Genomic DNA, 20,476 nt, shown 5'->3' on the forward strand with positions numbered 1-20,476 from the left:
AGCTTGTGCATTATCGTTTCACTAGAACTACTGAAGATATCGCTGCTGTAATGGAAATTTTTGCCTCAAGTAATTCAAGAGAGGTGTGATTAGACCTTACTTCTTTGAAAATGAGGATGGCAAGTTCCTATGTATGGTTTTATGACAACCGACTTTTTTCATGACCGCGTTATTTCTCGTAGTAGCAAAATCAACTGGCCACCAAGATCATGCGAATTGATTTTTGTTTTTGGGGCTACGCAAAAGACCGTGCTTATGCAGATAAACTATTAACTCTTAGGCACTTAAAAAGCAGCTTTTGTCAAATTAAGGCTGAGATACCGCCCATGTCTATGCCGATGCTTTGAAAAATCCACATGGTGTTCATAACACATAATTTCAATATTCAAACTTTATAATAAAAAAGAAATATCATGAAAAAAATATTTTATATGTGTTTTATTTACGTTTACTTATGAAACCGCAAAATGGATAACCCTGTTATCTCAAAACCTCCTTATTTTTAAGATTTTTTTAAATAAGAACATAACTAAGTATTTCCTAAAATATATATTTTATAGTATTTTGTTAAATTTTAAATGCGAGTCGTGCCTCAATCATCAATTTTAAACAAATTTAAATATAAAAAGTACGTCGACGCCACAGTGACCCTTTGAGAAATTGTATTTAAATAATATATCGTATCGTATCATATTTTGAAAATAATTAAAAAACTAAATTTCTCTTTCCTAAAAGTAAGATATACTTTAACTAAAAATAATGAATAATTTGCCTTAAGACAACAAATCGTGCATACATAGAAAATCTAAACTTGAAAACAAATTCTAAATATAATTATGGTTCTTCTGTCTTATGATTTTTGTTTCCTTTGGTTTAGTAATTAAATTCAAACAAATTTATAATTGGCTTAGGTTTCTTTGAAATTGTTCACATTTTTTTTTCTTTCTATTTATCCTTAAATTTAATTAAAAACATGATTTCTCACATTAAAAAAATAAAAAAGAAAACAACAACAAAATAATTGTTTAATTAACTTTTCCCCTACACCGAAAGCATTTGACAGACACAACCAAAAAATCTTAATCTAATTTTAGAAGAAGAATTTTCACCAAAAAAGATTACATACAAAAATGTATATCTCTTCTATATGTACCTTTGTCTAGCTTCATATTAACCTTGTATATAGATAGCCTACTACATAACATAGCCATTTGACATTAATTTAATTAATATCCGGTCAATTAATTTATTCGGCAAATGGAATTATAGGACAAGAGCAAGATATCTCCAAATCAATTATACGTGTCTTAATGATGTCACTTTGAAGGCGGCTGGCGTACATACAAACGGGCCAGGACAGGACATATAATATAAATTCCCTCTGGAACTGGAACTGAGATTCTTTTGAATATGTATAGGATAGTATCTAGATATATTGGCCATGATAGTCAACTATATGTGTAATAGAGAAATTAATCCAGGTCATATATAAAAGTGAGTAATATATAGATATGTTGGCAGACGGAGAGAGATGTTGTGTAAAAGATATACAAGGTGATGGAAAAGTGAGGTTAGTGTGTTTTTAAGGTGAATTCATTACTCACCCACGAATTAGAAAGTGAATGTCTAACAAAGTGAGATAAATAGGAAGTAACTAAATGCCTTAATTATTTATAGAAAAAATCACTTTAATTTGAAGATGATGTAACAGAAACATTTAAATAAAAAAGCTGACTTATAGAAATTTAATTGGTAGTAAATCAAATACGTACACCTAAAAGTATGCAAATATTTGCTCAATAAATCTCGACTTAAGGTCCTGTAAGGTTTTAAATGTCTAAATATTATATGAGCCTACATTCATTTATAATTATAAAAAGAAAAGAATATATTTAAGTTGAAAAAAAGCTTAGGTCGACTTAAGATAAGATTAATAGAAATATTCTAAAGAAGTGTAATGAGGAAAATCATATTTATGGTAAAATTAAAATTGATAAAAAAAATTAGAAAAAGTTGTTCAGAGTTCTAAGTAGACATTGGTTTAACATCTCAAATATTTCACATCGCATGACATTTGAGCTGGGATTTAATTTGTTGTAAAGGGAACTGATGACTGTTTTTTTTAATTTCTTATTATGAAGTTTTGAAATTTCTCAGCAGTTCTGAGTATCTATGTTCTAAACTAAAAAACCTGTGAAAAGATGCAGACAAAAAATTAATAAAATTGAGTGATTAGACTTTTTTTAATACTCAACCAATATCGCTAGCGACTGAAATGGAATTTTATATTATAACGACTATTTTTTTAAATGTGTGATTTTCAATCTAACAATACCTTCTTTACATCTTAACGTCTTGCATGACTCATTGCGTTCTCTGTACAATTTTTAATCGACATAATCGCTCAGAATGATTGGTAATTCAAACTGCAATTAATCGGTTTTGTACCAAGTTTACAGAGTGCGGTGACACTATTGTTGCTGTTAGGTAGAGAGATCCGAACAAGTCCATCCACCATCGTGAGCAAGAATTGAAACTATGTCCATCCACTTGATAAAAGATTTTGGGGAAGGTTTTTGGTTTTTGGGCTTACAAAATCGAACTCATGCAAGAATTGAAAGTCAAAATCGTGTCATATGTTTGGTGAATAGTTCCGAAACGAGATGGCCACCGATGCCGATTTTCACGAAAACAAACATTTCTAGAACAGAACATCCCAACAGACTTTAAAGCTATCTATGAAAGCATAGCCATAGGGTAGAACTTTATAAAGCTATGAGAGAGTTTGGAATTATAAATAAACTGATACGCAGAAGTCCGCTTATGTTCAAATGGTAGACATGTGCATTCAAGAGGACACAAGCGTCCACAGGTTTTTTCTCCAAAAACCCACATCTGTCTATCAACTCCTACTCTCACATCCCCGCGGTGAACATCGGGTGCCTAGTACCTCAACTGGAGATTGGGTTCCAACCCCAGTGGAAAGTTGTTGGGAGCAGCAAACGAGAGAGGGGGGAGAGGTGTTTCCACTAAGACACCTCTCCTTATCGACGCGGCAGCGGAGGAATTCTCGAGATAGAATCAACGGTGGCGTCTACAGTTCCAGTAAGGTCGAACTACTTTGTGAACACCTTATGGGGCTTCTTCGACTTATTCGGAGCACAGTCCTATAAGGAGTGGTTTTACCCGGCTGCCCATCCTTGCAGTTATACTAAGGACCTCCAGGTTGGGGATTGTGCCTTCGGGGTGACTTCCTGGCAGAGTAGTCCATTATAATGGGGAATTCACGCTGCTCCATAAAGGTTGGAAAAAACTTAACCGAACCTTTCAATGTCAATGTCAATGCTTACTGCTGTTTCTTTCGACTAAAAAAGCAATTGAGTGGTAAAGTCCTCTCTCGAGGGACCAAAGTGTCGCTATATAAGACCCTCATCATCCCTGTTCTGCTATACGGTGCAGAAGCATGGACTTTGACAAAAGCGGATGGGTCGCTTCGAGAGATAAGTTCTTCGTGTGATCTACGGTCCCGTATGCATCGAAGGGGAGTGGAGGAGAAGATGGAACTACGAACTGTACAGCGACGTAGACTTAGAAGGGTAAAATTCCAACGACTAAGATGGCTGGGTCACGTAGAGCGCATGGAAACCAATGCTCCGGTCTCGAAAGTCTTCGCATCCACACCCACAGGACAGAGGAAGACCGCGGATCAGGTGGTGTGCATAAATAGAAAGTGATCTCACCGAACTTGGAGCTCGAAACTGGAGACATCTAGCTAGGGACCTAGCTAGATGGAGAAGTTTGTTGGGTGAGGCCCTAGTTCACACAGGACTGTAGCGCCACCTTAAGTAGGCAAGTAAATAAGTTTCAAGAAAAAAATTGGGTTTCAAAATTATCTTAGTTTTATAAAAAAGATGCCAAGGTTAAGAAATACTAGGGTTTAAATATACCCAGGGTAAATCCTGGTATATAAATAGTACAAATATTCCTATTACAAATTTGACAGTAAAAATGAGAAGAATTCCTTTTTTTTTTTAAATATTTTACAAGCTCCCAGAGGGTTATTAATACCCTTCATAGGTACATTTTTAAACATAGTGCGAGCGTTAGGAAATAAGGGAAGGATTTAAGAGAAACCTGTTAACATTGGTCTTAAATTTTTAATATCAAAATAGATTCGGGTAAAGTATTCCACATTCTTGATGTGCGGTCAAGAAAAGAATCTCTATACTTGAAAATACTTCCTTAATTAAGCTGTAGGGTAAACTGAAGAGTATTCATGGAAGTGCCAGTATTACGGCTGATTGTTTGAGGTTAGGGCAAAATGCAAGTAGGTTTCTTAACAGAATATTTTAAAAATACCAATAAAACAAGGAAAGGAAAGAAACATTGATACGTAATGCAAATGTTTAGGTTACAGTTCTATCGCTTATCATTTTTAAAGTTCTAGACAATAGTTGGAGGGAGCTGAAACACATCTCCAGAAACCGTACACGATGGATCGTTGGTATAGTCCCTTTAGGGATAGTGGCATCGGAGGTGGATTACGCTTAAAAGACTGGAGACAACATTGTGTTTTTGAAGCATTACATTTAAAACGGTTAACAAGTCCTCCAAATTTGATAAGTGTATCATATTCTGCAATAAAGTTACACATCCAAAGGAAAAAAATGTGAATCGAGAAACGAATATGAGAGTCCTGTCGTCAGTGAAACAACAGTTCAAAGGATAGCAGTGGCAGTTAGAAAATCCTTTATCAATATAAGAAATTGATTCGGATACAAAATGGAGTGCTAGGAAACACCAGCAGTTATTTTATGAATTCCGGAATACAACTCTTATTGAACGGTAAGAAAGGTAGTTTCTAATTCGACGAAGAAGAGATTTATCAATACAAAAAATATAATTATCTATAAGAGAGAGCTTGGTTCCAAACTTTATCAAATGCTTATTTAATATTCCAGACTAAAAAAACTAAAAAAAAAATAGATTATAATGTGCCTATCATTTACAATAACCAAACCTTGAAAACAAAACACTGAATTCCCATTGAATCCGATCTATCAAACATTTCAAATAAAATATAGTATAGGGCACTTTAAAAAATGGATATTTCTAATCAAAATCCAATGACCTCTTCAGAAAAATGTCCATATTTGAATTTTAGGTTTTGTATAAGTAGATACTGCACCATTTTTATTCTCCCAGAGGGAACTTAGATACAAAAAGAAAACATATCCATAGCTAACCCATCATCATCTCAAATAATATTCCAATAAAAATCCCCAGACTATCTTTGTTCGTTCATACTTTGGGCATAAAATGTGCAAACCGAAAAAAGAAAACTAAATTTATATATTCATATAAACTGCGGAAAAATTCAATTTGGAACCCTCTCAAAAACCTCAAATTGATTCATAGCATACAAAACAGAGAACAACAAAAACAAAAATTGTACCTATGCATACTCTCTGCGACCATACACAGATACGTAAAAGTCTATAGTTGTTTCAAGCTTATCTTGCCACATCATGCCTCTCAACATACACCATTTCCCTTGCTCCTGATCCCAACTAACAAATCGCCAGAAAAAAAATATAATAATAAAAGAAACTAAATAAATAAAACACAAAAAAATAAATATCAACAACAACAAAAAGAAAGCCACTGCAACACTATCAAAAAATTGCCATCGATTTCCATCGACGTGTCCTTCAATATCTTATTTGCATATAAATCACCAAACAAGCCAATATCGAAGCTACCGAAGAAAAGATACATCGCAAAAATAAAAAAAATAAAAATCATAAATACATATCCACAACTCCCATATCAACTTCAGCCCCAGACCCACAGAAATTGAAGCCTTACCTCCCCCAAAAGCCCATCAGGTCGTTGTCGTCATTCGTCCTCGTAGCCAGGACACAGGCATAAAATGCGGCAAAGGATGAGATTACGTCGTCATCATATAGAACCTAGGCTACTAAAGTCGTCATTCGTATAGGCACACCATTACCGTTCCATTTTACATCCCCGACACCATTTTCAACACCCGCCTTCTTCACACACATCAAGCATAAAGATAGAGGGCGCTGGCAACGGAAAGAAGAACAAGAAGGCTCTGAACAAGCTCAAGAACACACATTCGATTCGAAAACTCAAATAATTTAGAGTCGGAGAATTTGAATATTATCATCCTGTATCCGTCACATTAGCATAAATCTTGCAAGTACACCCCCTTACCATCATTCCTCCCCTACTCGTGACTCGTGTGTCGAAAAAAAAGGACTAGTAATGCTCATACCTCGTTCGTCACCATAACCTTTTACATGTGCGAGTTCAAGTTTCGAGTATCTCTACTTGCATATCTAGCTCGAAGATAGTCTTTTGGATGCTCGTTGGGTTGTGTCTTTAGATTTGTGTTTAAGGGAGAAGAAAGAGAGAGATAGCAAACGGAAGTACATGAATCGCGTCTTGATTGTAAATACTCATAGATACATTCGGTTAAAATGTGAGGTAAGGTATCTACGTCTATACTTCTGCACGTTACCGGGTTTTTCCTTCCTTCTTTTTTTTGTTTGATTATTTTATAGGTTAAAGCATGAATTTAATTTTTATTTAGCTTCTTCTTCTGACATTTCACGAACCCACGCGGCAGAAATGAGAAGCTTTCGCACTTTTATATCGATCGAGTGTGAAAAGATACAAAAGGAAATGAAATTAAGTCAAATCGTTTCACACAACATATACCTCTACCTCGCACCTTCATACATTCATAAATATGTATACCTTACTAAAGTTACCTCTAAAAACAACCGCCTTCTAGAAACCTCCCTTAACGTAGAGTACAACGGTATCATCAGCGTCTTCTCTTGTATTCTTCTTTTTGTGTATAAAATGGCGGGAAATAAAATCGCAGTAAAGAAATAACGACTTTTAAATGGCCATCAAAATACAAAATTATCCTTAAACAAGTGGAAGATAGTCAGGTTTAAAAAATATAAATTTTAAGGCATTCTTCGTATTCGTCGTATCTATTTACATATAAGTACAATGAACTCAAACGTTTTTTGGAAGCACGCGCAAGTTGTAAAAATTGAATCAATTTTTATATATTTTTTCGTTGTTGTTTCTTTTCATCTTATTATAATATTTTCTTCTTTTTTTTTGTTAAAGCCTATATTCGTAGATATTTTAGAGCCAATTGATTCGAGAGCGTCAATGATGATGTTTAGGAGATGATAAGTTAGAATCTCTTCTTTGGTATTAGGGAAATTTTCATGTCTATAGGAAAATTTAAAATAAATAAAATTCAAAACTTTGATTGGAAAAATGCAATTTACTTTGGAAATTATTAAATGTATTTTAATTTGATAATTTTAAGTTAATTATTTATTCAAAGGCATTTGATAAGGTCTGGAATTTTGATGTTATCTAGAAAATACGTGCTTTCAGTATCAAGGAATCTCTTCTTCCTAAAATTAGAATTCTTTCCAACCTTCCAACACAAGTTGTTTTGCACGGATTCAAGTTTTTTTTATAAAACTCGGTGTGCCTCAGGGCTCCTTTCAGTGTCCAATACTCTTATTTATTTTTATAAATGATCTCCAGTCTGTAAAATCTAAGCTGATTAACTGTTTTACTAACGAAAGTACTTTTAGCTTTTCATATTTCACTGTCATACCAACGTTTAAGAATTTATCAATGTAAAAATGACAAAACTATGATAGAGAAGTCAAAAAAAGTGGTCGTGGTTAGTCTGTCCGTTTGTCACCCCTACAGCCTTAACCATTGGGTCAATTGACATGTAAAAAAAAGCCTTGGGAAAATTTAAGTTAGGCCAAAAATAACACAAATTCGCATTAAAAAAAAAGTTTGTCAAAATCAAAAACTTCAAACTATCTCAAAAATGAACCGATAGATTTGAATGCGATTTTTTTTCTTAACTTGACTCTTTTAATATAAAAAAAATATTTTTGCATTATCAATAGTCTTCCCCCACAACAGAAGTGTTATTTTGTTTCTAAATTTTCTCAAAAAACTATTGAACCCATTTAAATATAATTTGTTTCTGAACAAGCTTTTATGTAGAACAAGAATATTTGATGACCAAAAATGACAATTTTTTACTTGGATTTAAAAAAAATGAAATATTGTTTTTAAATCAATGTCAGATACATAAATCTGCTGGTCCGGATGGTATCCCCGCTATTGTTCTTAAGAGGTGTTCTTCATCGCTGACAAAACCACTGCGTAAGCTTTTTCATCTGTCTACTATTACTATTACTCATCAGGTCTCGTTCCGAGCGGTTGGAAAACCGCATTTGTCCAGCCTATTCTCAAAAAATGCGAATCGTCCTCACCGTCTAATTACCGACCGATTGCACTTACGTTCCTTCTTTCCAAGGTCATGGAAACGCTGATTAATTATCAGCTCAAGAAATATCTTGAAGAACGGAAGCTTCTTAATGACCTACAATACGGCTTTCGCAATATTCATAAATTCAAACCCAATGTGCACCGACATCTTCTTTCAAACCCTCTCTCCCTTTTCTAGTGCTCACTCTATGTCTTCATAATAAGGGTAATGTATCCTTTGAGTGTGCGCTTAATCTAACTTAAAAGAACTTAAAAACTAATGAACTTTTACTTAAGGATAAGTCTGCTGAAAGGGACAGTTTTGAGGACGATGACTTAGGCCAGAAGTGCTTAAATTAACATTCCATAGTATGCGAATAATGGCTTCATTTGAGTCAAAAGAGTTGCAGTGATTGCAAAGGTAAAAGAAGTGAGCATTTTTCAAATCAAACGGGGTCAGTTTTAAGAGAGATCTTAATATAAACATAATGACATTTAATAGAGTCAGAAAGCAGACGAATAGGTGTCAGATATCTACGTTCTATTCATAAGTCTGCTTTATTTATCATGAATAGTACTTTCTCCAATAAGCCGTCCATGATTCGCAAATTGAAATGGTTCAGGAGTTTTAAGTCACTAGCCCCTAATTCTCAATCAATTGTAGCACCACCTAATTTGGTTACGCATATGTTCCTGAAATATTTTGAAAATTAGGTTGAAAAAGAAGATATCTTTCTCTCAATGGTCTAAACGGGGCATAAATACAAGCTAACGATAGAAGTCTAGGACACTTTATATGGTAACATAAAATATCTCGCACAAATACTATATCATGAATAGTTCTTCGAGTTTTGAGAGATTTCAGACCCAGAAGATTACACTGAGCTGGAGAATCTGGACAAAAATTCCAGCACATTTTACAGAACACATATTTTGTAAAACGATTCTGGACTTTCTCAATTCTATTCGAAAATGTTTGTTGGAAAGGATTCCATATGAAATCAGCATATTCAAGTAATGAACTAACTAGTGAGATATATAGAGATGTAAGCGTATAGGGATCGGAAAAGTCAGTTGAGTTTCTTTTAATGAAACCAATCACAGAGTTGGCTTTAGCGACAGTAGCGTCGATGATGGGAACAAATGTAAACTTGTAATCAAAGGAGACACTCAAATCCTTTACTGTAGCTGTTCTCTAAAGAGGGAAACGATCAAGAGGATTCACAAACTTATGAGTTGAAAGTTTCCCAGAGACAGAGATAGCGAAGCATTTCTTGTCATTAAGCTTAAGACAGCTAACCAAACACCAGTTTTACAAATGATTGAGGTCTATTTGAAAATTAAAGCAATCATGAATGGAATTCACTTTTAAAAATAATTTAAGATCATCAGCAAATATGAGACATTGGCTGAATTTTATGTTCTTGAAAATATTATCGATAAGATTATAAATAAAACTGGGCCAAGATGACTGCCCTGGGGAACTCCTGAGATACATTTAATAGATCTCTGGGTTTGATTGTCAAGTTTTACTTTTTGTACCCTATCAGTTGAGATTAGAGAGAATCCCAAAGTTATGAAGCTTACAAAATCAAAAGCCTTACCTAAATCCGTGTCTACTTGACTATGACTTTCAATACAATCAATAACGAAAGAGGAAAGACATGCGATAGTTGATCTACCCGATATAAACCCATGCTGGGCATCACTTACATATTCTTTTACGAAAAAATCCAGCTTAGACCAAACTAAACTTTCGAGCTATTTAGGAATTGTGGACAGCTAACAAATACCTCTGTAATTTTCAACATTATTTTCCCAACCATATTTATAAATTGGGATAAGAAAAGAAGATTTCCGTTCCAAAAATATTCAGGACGATAAAGATTAGTTGAATATAATAAATTTGCAATGGGAAGCTTACAGAAGCAGAGCATTTTTTAAGGCAAGAGGAGGAATGCCATTGACTATTATTACTCCAACAGAAGACTATTTAATACTTCAGATGATTATAAGTGTGTTGAGCCAATATCTACTCTAGGGGTAATATCTGAAAGAAAATCCAAGTTTCCTTGAGAAGTTGAGTAAACTGATTAAAAAAATTAAGCAAAAAGATCAGGGGTTTTATTAATGTCAGTAGAATTAGCCCCTCTAAAATTTATCGTAGTTGGAATTCCAATTGATTTCCTTTTAGAATTAAAAAAATCTCCAATATTGTTTCGGATCACTTTTCAAATTAAGCTCTATATTCGAAATATAATTCCTCTGCAAGAATTTGATGAGAACCTTGAATTCCTTACGAAGTGTTTGACATTTTATACTTGGCAAATGATTTATTTTTTCAATTTTAAAAATGAGCCAGACTTTTGTTATAACACGTAGGTTTTGAGATATTCTTTTCAGTCCTCTAAAGTACAAATAAGTTAGTAGCTGTATTTAAAATACCCGTGAAACGGGTGAGCATATTCTTCAAGTTTAGGTTTAAAAATTCAGTATTCCAGTCTTCAGTTCCAAGATAATTATCTTACCCTTACGTTTATCGTAAGGGTTGGAAAATATCTGTGACCAACTTTTTTTAAAGTCAAGTGCTGAGTTGTCCTTTAATATTAATGCATTTAAATGAAATTTAGTTCCCGGTCACATAAGAGCTCAAGGTAGCAAATTATCTTTAAGGAGATGATGGGATGGCTGGTGAAAGAAATGACGGCATAAAGTTTTTACTTGATTTCGCGAAAAAAAACCTGACTGACATTGGTTTGTATTTAGATTTTAACAGTTTTTTACAACAGAATGAGAAGCTGTCGAAGTCTAGTTTAATAAAGTAGGAATAATGCATCGTGTGTCATCAGCTTTAAGATTGTTTTGTAAATATTGTTAAAAAACCTACGACATATTAAAATTGGTAATAAAAAGAAGAGGACCCAAATAGCTACCTTGTGGTACGTCCCAGGTAGTAAGAAAACGATAGGAAAGAGCGTGAACCAAAAGAAACATTGCAGATGCAGCTTTTAATATGACAAAAATAGAGGCTAGGATGCGACCCACACTGATAATTTCCTATCCCGTCTGTCGATTTGTCTTGCTTAAAAGTTTGTCCATACATACTCTTATCAATTTTTACCAAATCTGCGTACTATTTTTTGTAGATATTATTTTTTATAAAAATTACTGAATATCGAAAACAATATTTTCTGTGAAATAAAATAAGTTTGAAGCCAATATTTTTAAATTTTGAGTCGAAAGTAAATTTTTACCAAGTTTTAGTATTGTTTTTTTTTTTAGAGTTTTATTTTTTGAAAAAAATGTCAATCCGATTTTTTTCAAAATTCTACCGAATGTTGAAAACAATATATCTTATAAGATAAAATTAGTTTGAAGCCAATATTTCAAATTTTTGAACAGATATTTGAGTCGAAAATCAATTTTTACCAACTTTTGTTAAATTTTTTTTAGGTTTTTAATTTTTTGTACAAAAACTGTCAATTGAATTTTTTTTCAAAATTTTATTGAATGTTAAAAACAATTATTGTTGAAAGATTAAAGCAGTTTAAAACCAATATCTACAATTTTTAAAAAGATGTTTGAGTTAAAAATCAATTTTTAACAACTGTTATACATTTTGTTTTAGGTTTCTATTTTTTGTAAAAAAAGTTGTCAATTCGATTTTTTACTTTTGTTAATTTTTTTCGGTTTTTAATTCTTTGTAAAAAAAACTGTAACTTCGATTTTTTTCAAAATTTTACTGAATGTTGAGAACAATATTTTTTGAAAGATAAAAGTTACTAAAAGCAAATATCTCAAATTTTTAAAAAGATATTTGAGCCGAGAATCAATTTTTACCAACTTGTATTAATTTTTTTTTGTTAAAAAACTGTCAATTCGAACATTCTGAAAAATGTTGAAAACAAAATTTCTTATAAGATAGAATAAGTTTGAAGCCTAAATTCCAAGTTTTTGAAAAGATATTTGAGTAATGTTTTTTTTAGATTTTTATTTTTATAAAAAAAAAACAGTCAATTCGATTTTTCTCAAAATTTTAACGCATGTCAAAAACATTATTTTTCGTTGCACAAAATTGTTGAAATCATATTTGAGTCGTAAAATTTTGGAGGTGACAAATTTTTTTTCTCAGTGTTTTTGATTTATAAAAGAAACCGTTAAATGGATTTTTTCTTAAAATATACTTCTTTGATAACACGTCAAAATGTATTATATAAAATTTAATTCAAGTCTCTAGCGTTTTTGGTTTGTAAGATATTTAAAGTTAACCAAAATGTTCACCTTTTTTTCAAACTGCTATTGTAAAAAAAACACCCTTGCAATTTTCTTGAGAGCCCTTTCTGCATCTTATTATCAGTACAAAGAAATTTATTTGAAATCGATATCTCTTCTGGTTCTTGAGCTAAGGACCACGAAAAAAACGTCACAAACGTACGGACGTACGAACGTACGTACACACTCACGCACAGACATCTTTCTAAAAAATTTTTATTTCAACTCTAAGGGCCTTGAAACGTCAAGAAATGTCAAAATTTTCAATTTGACAAATCGGACCCATTACAAAAACTTCCTATGGGAACCTAAAAATCCATTGTAACAGAATCGGTCCAAAGCCAAGAGATATTTTTATTAAAGATTTGTTAAAGTGAATGGAGATTACATCAACTTGGTTCCTCTTTTCATGCACGAGAGAGCCAAAGATCCAAATGTATTTGAGTCCATCCAAAATGGACTCTGTGTGTTGAAACTCATGTAAAGGAAAAAAATTCCACAATATTAGTTGTTGTAGACTTAAGTGTTTAAAAACCATGCAGCCTAAGCAAAATTAAAGATTTTTAATGAAAGTTTTAAATATCCTACAAAATGCTTTCAAATAATTTTTGAATATGAGACAGTTGGGCATTTAGGCTCTTATTTGTAATAATATCTTTTTGACATTTTCTGTGAAGTTGAGCTTAAGATAGATTAGTAAAACACTTTTTTGAAATAAGCATTCGGATTGGTTTGTTATATCAAAAATAATTGTACCTTAGTACAATAGAGGGAGTTAAAAGCTATCGATAAAAATTGCTAGTTCGAAGCTAGTAAGTAAAACTGTTTAATTAATTGAAAATAAGATCAAGATGTCTTCCATACCCATTTCTCATTTATTTAAAACTAAGTCTCAATATACATATGTTGTGAAATACATCAATATAAGTATCAGTTTCAGGTATACTTAAAATCACTTCAATTCAAAAATAATTCTCAATAAAATACTTAACATCCAATAAAACATTTTTTCCCCAAAAAAAACAATATATCAACCAAGTCAACTAGAGTCCTCCGAAGAATCTTTGCATTCCTTAAAAACTTAGACATAATTAAATGAACTCTGACAATCACTACCTGGATTGCTAAAAACAAGAACAAATCTTTTTTCGCTTTGCTAAAGAGCATCATGATTATTCCCAAAAGAAAAATCCTTTCATTACAAAAACAAAAATAAAGAAACGAGTATTCAATCTTCTTACCTTCATTTTCCTATCTCTCATAGAAATCAACTAAAACTTTTCCCTTGAAATAAAAACTTTAAGTCGCATTCCTTCGAGTACTTTTCTTTATTATTATTATTTTCTTTTTATTTCTTTTACAATTCTTTTTTTTTCTTTGATATAAAACAATGCAAAACTTAGAGTACTTACTTACTTAAAATACAAAAAAAGGACTTTTTAAAGGCAAAGGATAAGACGCCACACTACTGCCACATCGCACACAGTCTAAGGTAGCTTTGGCTCTTGTTCGCTTAAGGTCTTTTTGTTGTTGTTATTTAGCCGTGTAGAGATATTTGTGTGGATGGGGTGCGGGTGTAAAGGAAAAAAAAAAAGATGAAGAAAATTCTCAAACTTAAGCCGACCATGGAAGACGGATCGCTAAAAATCCCACGCGTATCGCAAAAGAAAAACTGTTTTTAATTTAAACTTTTGCCTCTTGTATATCTTTTCCATTCAACAGAGTACCCAGCAACAACAACAACAACAATCAGTAACGAACAACAATAACACACCGATAACTACTTTTATAACTCAATTAAAAATCTATAAAATGGATGTAGACTAGAGTGGAATATACCTAAGCTATACGTTATACATAGGTTTGTAAGTATCTATGTAAGTGCAGGATTCTATAGGTGTAAGGATATTCTATAAAAAGTATCTATTAGAAGAAATTTCGTGTTGATTTTCTTTTTTTTTTGTTCAACTTCTTACACGTGCTGTGCTTTGAAAAGCGAAGTTTTATCTAGAAATCGGTTTTTTTTTTCAGCAAAGTTATTTTTAATTTTTATTCTCAAGGGGCACAGTTTTATTTTTCTTTTTAAGATTCTTTAAGTAAATTAAAGAAATTTTAGTTAAATGATATCTTAGTTTTTTTTTGTTAAGTTCTTAATAATTCTTGAGTTAATATTTAGTTTTGTGGGCAAAAACTTTAAGACTTTTAAAACCATGAGTTTTTAAGCTTGAATCTTTTAAATAAACTGGTTAACTTAAAGTTTAATATGGAATATCTTTAAGTGGGAATACTTAAAACATGCATACCTGCAAAATATTTTTTTCTTTAAGGACTTTAATACCATTAAGTTTATCAAAAAATTCATTTCTATATTTTTTCATATTTCCAATTCGCTTTTAAATTACCGTTTTCATACATAATTTTAGAATACATTTTTGTTTTACATTTGAATTTTATTTAAAAATGTTGACAATTATTAAAGAACTTTGAATAAAAATGAAAATTTCTTAAAACCAAAACAAACAATTTAAGATCTTTTTCAGAAAGAATTTCATCGCCCATTTTGAGAAAAAAAATATTCAAGAAAATTTAACAATATTTTAATTTTTTTTGGAAAATAAAAATGAGGTAATATTATTTCCAGGTATTTAAGTTTTTATTCAATATTAAAATCAAATCTAACAAAGCTTATGTTTCAAAAATGTTCAAAAATATGCTGAAAATTCAAGGAAATAAATTCTTATTTAAAATGAAACAAAATAGTACAAATAATAATACAAACAAAAGAGGCTGGGATGCGACCCCCACTGATAACTTACCATCGCGACGGTCCGTTTCTATTGCTTAAAATTTGTTTAGTTTTTTTATCCAGTTTTATTATTCTTAAACATTTCAAAATTACGATCAATATTTTTGCATTATAATGAAATAGTTTTATTTCAAAATCTAGCTTTGTTAAAGAGATTTTTTTCAAAAAAAAAATATTTGTTTGGTTTAAATATTAATTGAACAATATATAATTTAATTCAAGTCTTCGAGACAATAACACGTCTCGAGAGATATTTTGATTAAACCAAAATGTTCAAATGTTTTTAAATTGCTATGGCCAAAACACCATAGACTCAAGTTTTCTAAAAGGGTGTGTCTTTCTGAATTATTAACTGTATAACAAATTTATTTGAAGTCGATATCTCTTCTGGTTCTTCACCTATGGACGACGAAAAAAACTTCGTGACCGTACTATTTCCCACCAATCCAAAATACACAACAGAAGAAAGGTAGTTTGATGGTCTAACGACAACTGTAAACCAAAAGGTTCTGTGAGCTCTCGTTTCAAAATAATTCATCAAAAAGTAAAATTACAGAATTTTGACCCAGCCCATCACAAATTATATTTCGATTGCTTTATTTCTTCAACCAAGCCTTTAAACAAGATGCGGTTTTCACTCATTCACTCATTGATACAAATCATCAAACCTCCTTTCAATTGATGCATATATCGAAGATCTCTCTGAAATTCTTTTATTTCGACTCTAGGGACCTTGAAACGTCGTGAAAAGTCAACATTTTCAATTCGACAAATCGGAGCGATTACAATAACTTCCTATGTGAAGTTAAAAATAAGTTTGGGATGTGACTCACACTCATAACTTTCCATTCGTGCCCGTATGTCGATTTTTCTAAAATGTTAACACATAAGATAAAAACAAGTTGTTCTTAAGACTAATGAGAGGACAATAATTTCTTAACAATTTCTAGTAAACTTCTCAAAAAAAGTTATTGTAATGGATCCGATTTGTCAAATTGAAAATTTTGACATTTCTCGACGTTTCAAGGTCCCTAGAGTCGAAATAAAAGATTTTTAGAAAGCTGTCTGTAAGTGCGTGTGTACGTACGTTCGCGACGTTTTTTCAGAAAAATGCAGAAAGGGCTCTCAAGAAAATTGCGTGGGTGGTTTTCTTACCATAGCAGTTTGAAAAAAGGTAAAAATTTTGGTTAACTCTAAATATCTTACGAACCAAAAACTCTAGAGACTTGAATTAAATTTAATATAATATATTGTAGTGTTATATCAAAAAAGTAATATTTTTTGAAAAAAAAATCCAATTAACGATTTTTTTTAAATCAAAAAAACTGAAAAAAAAAATGTTCACCTCCAAAATTTTACGACTTAAATATGATTTCATCTCCAAAACAATTTTGTGCAACGAAGAATAATGTTTTTGATATCTGATAAAACTTTGAAAAAAAAAATCGAATTGACAGTTTTTGAACAAAAAATTAAAAACTTAAACAAAATTTAACAAAAGTTGGTAAAAATTGATTTTCGACTCAAATATCTTTTTAAAACTTTGAGATATTGGCTTTAATTTATTTTTATCTTTCAAAAAATATTGTTGTCAACATTCAGTAAAATTTTGACAAAAATCGAATTGACAGTTTTTGAACAAAAAATTAAAAACTTAAAAAAAATTAACAAAAGTTGGTAAAAATTGATTTTCGACTCAAATATGTTTTTTAAACTTTGATATATTGGTTTAATTTACTTTTATCTTTCAAAAAATATTGTTGTCAACATTCAGTAAAATTTTGAAAAAATCAAATTGACAGTTTTTGTACAAAAAAATTAAAAAATTAAAAAAAAATTAACAAAAGTTGGTAAAAATTAATTTTCGACTCAAATAGCTTTTTAAAAAATTGGAAATATTGGCTTCGAACTTATTTTATTTCACAGAAAATATTGTTTTCGATATTTAGTAATTTTTATATAAAAATCCAAAAGTCCGTTTTTTCATAAAAAATAAAATCTACAAAAAATAGTACGCAAATTTGGTAAAAATTGATACGAGTACATATAGACAAACTTTTGAGAAAGCCAAATCGACAGACGGGATGGGAAGTTATCAGTGGTGGTCACATCCTAGTTTTTTTTAGGTTTAAGCGTTTTGTAAAAAAAAGTTGACAGTTGGATTTTTTTTTAAAAGTAGCTAAAAGTATGATACACAAGATGGGTTCCATGAAAAACTGTTTAGTTTGGTTTGAAATCATATTTCCCAGCATCAGTATAGCTTCATGAGTGTTAGATCGATGGCAACCAATTTGTCAATATTTTCGAATTATTGTCTTGGTTAATTAAAAAATCGCTTACAAGTCGACTTTTTAACAATGATTTTTTAAAGGCATTTGATCGTATGGAACACAAAATTTTTTTGAAAAACTTAAGCTGCTAGGGTTTGACTCGGTTCTACTTCATGGGATTAAAAGTTATTTGGTTGGACGTAGTCAATATGTTAAAATTGGTGATGTTTTATCAAATGATATAATAAACTTTTCGGATGTATCTTGGAAGTATTTTTGACTCTAAAATAAGTTCTATCTATATCATATATCATATATTTATATCTATATAATATCTTGTCAGACCTTTGCTAAAATAAATTTTTGCATTGTATATAATCTCTTCAATTTATAAAATATCTTTAGGATTAAAAAAGTTCAGAAAAGATTTACCAAATTTGCTTTACGTAATGGTTTTAGAAACTCAGATATTTCATCTTATGAGACCAGGTGTTTCTTTATTGGAAATTAAGGGTTAAGCCCATTTTGGCATTTTTTTTTCATTTTTTTAAGAAGCAAAATACCAGTAGCCATTATACAATTTTTTGGTCAAAAAATGAAATATGTAATAGAACAGTTATTTTGTTTTTAAGTTTTCTCAAGAACTAGTCAACCGATTTTCGATAATTTTTACTCTGCACAAGCTCTTATACTGTCTCAATAATATTTTGATTAAAATGTGAATTTATTTTTGATAAAAAAATATAGACATTTTTTTTCGAAATGAACATGAACATTTATTCTGCAAGCGGCCAGAAATGTATATTTTTGTTAATTTTTAAATGCTGCTCCAGGAATAGATGTTCATTCATGAAAATCCTGGGTGTGGTCAATCTTCAGCTACTGTTCAAGCTGCGTTTAATAGAAAATACCTTGCGACGGTATTTCCAAAGCCACCATTTCAAAATTATGACAAAGATATCGCGTTCTAACTTAAATTCTATTGGTATCAAACTATTGGAAATTGTGTCACTTGTTGAATTAGCTGAAGTGTCCGAAATTGCACGAAGATTTTCAGTGAGACTTTGTTTCGTATAACTGCCTGGTGTAGAAGATTATATTTTTGACATGAGGTGCCTGTTCGTTTGATCATGTCTTCAAGATTGATATTTATGTTATTTGTGTGCTGACTCTTATTATAATTCGAATTTCTCTGCATCGAGATCGAACTAGAGGATACTTGTTTTCGTAAACCAACTATTTCCTTAAATTCTTTAAACGGAAATAAATCAGCCTTGTCCAGATTTCCAATTCCTTCGCACTTTGATGAGAACACACCATTTTCGTCAACCGTTGTTTCTTCGGTACGTATTTCTTCCATTTCCAGTTTGATATTTTCTGAAGCCATTTTATTTGGCGTTAGCAATACATTGTTTTGTAATTGCTTTTTATCATATTTAAAAGATTTATTAATCTGAAATCTGGTCAAGTGCAGACAAAATATTTGTTCGTTTTCTTCACAATTGATTGATACATTTGGTGAGACCAATTCAAATAGCAACTTGTCACCATTAACTGCGTTGGTATTCTTGTACTGGGGTCCTTACCTACAGTCTGAACTTTGTTGGGCTTCTCTTTGTTTTGCGGATTAACTTTGAGGCCATCTATGTTTGATTCTGTTGGACAGTGCACAATTTTCAACTCTTCATTCTTCAAATCATATTTAAGTTTGGAAAGCTCTTCGAATTACTCTTTTAGCATTTTGTAGTATAAATTTCCCACCCCTATACTGTTATATTTAGAGAGTATTTTGGTTTAGAGATTTTCCATTTCTTCATACAGAATCTCCAAATACCTTATTTTGTGTGTACCAACTTCTTCCAGCAAACGAAATTCGCCGATTTTTCTTTTAAGGATATTTATAAGCCTTTTAAATCAGTTGATATCAAGGTCGCGAGTTGTTGCCTCAATTTTTTCTAAACCCATGTTGATTTTGGTTTAATCCAAACAAGTCTTAAAGATTTTTGTTGGAGGTATTTTTGTTTTGGTCGCCAGGTTGACCTTGCTGTGCCTCGACGTAAGTTATTTTTATTCTTACAGCGGCACTTTTTGGATATCACTGAATTGATTTTAATTACATTTACAGCACATCCTTTTTTTCACAAACGTTGTTTAGCCACGTTTACGCTTGTTAGTATTTAGTTCTGACAACACTGTTTTAATTAATGATTATAAAGTTTGTTAGTCTCTTACCACTGTTGGGGGAAAACTTAAGAACAATCTGAAAACATTTTGTATTCATTAGAATTTTCTAAGTCTTATTTTTATGTTGGCTGAGCTCAATTTCTGTGGTCAAAATACCAACTCTGCTAAGTTTTTAACGAAGGTTTTTTTGTTTGAGTTTGAATTTTTATTATTGTTTCAATCGCTAACCAGTAATCCGGCTCGAAGGACCAATCAAAATAATTTGGACAGAAATAAAAACACGTTTCAATACTTGTGAATGTTTATATCATCTCATCTTTTCTCAACATACTTACAACTATTTATACCTAATTAAATCTAAGGAGATAAGATACTGATAAAAATAGAATACACATGTCCACCCCATGCTATCTTTGGGTATTTGCTTGTACACATGTGTTCCTATCTTATCAATATCCTTTTATGAAGTTACGCACTATCACAAGATTATTTTTATCTCTCTTGTGAAAATGCGCACCTACACCCATCTACAGATTATGTTCATTTATGAACACTTTGCATCTTTTAACCTTAAAATCAGGTATAAAAC

Source organism: Eupeodes corollae, chromosome 3 (genome assembly GCF_945859685.1).
Source record: "Eupeodes corollae chromosome 3, idEupCoro1.1, whole genome shotgun sequence".
NCBI lineage: Eukaryota > Metazoa > Arthropoda > Insecta > Diptera > Syrphidae > Eupeodes > Eupeodes corollae.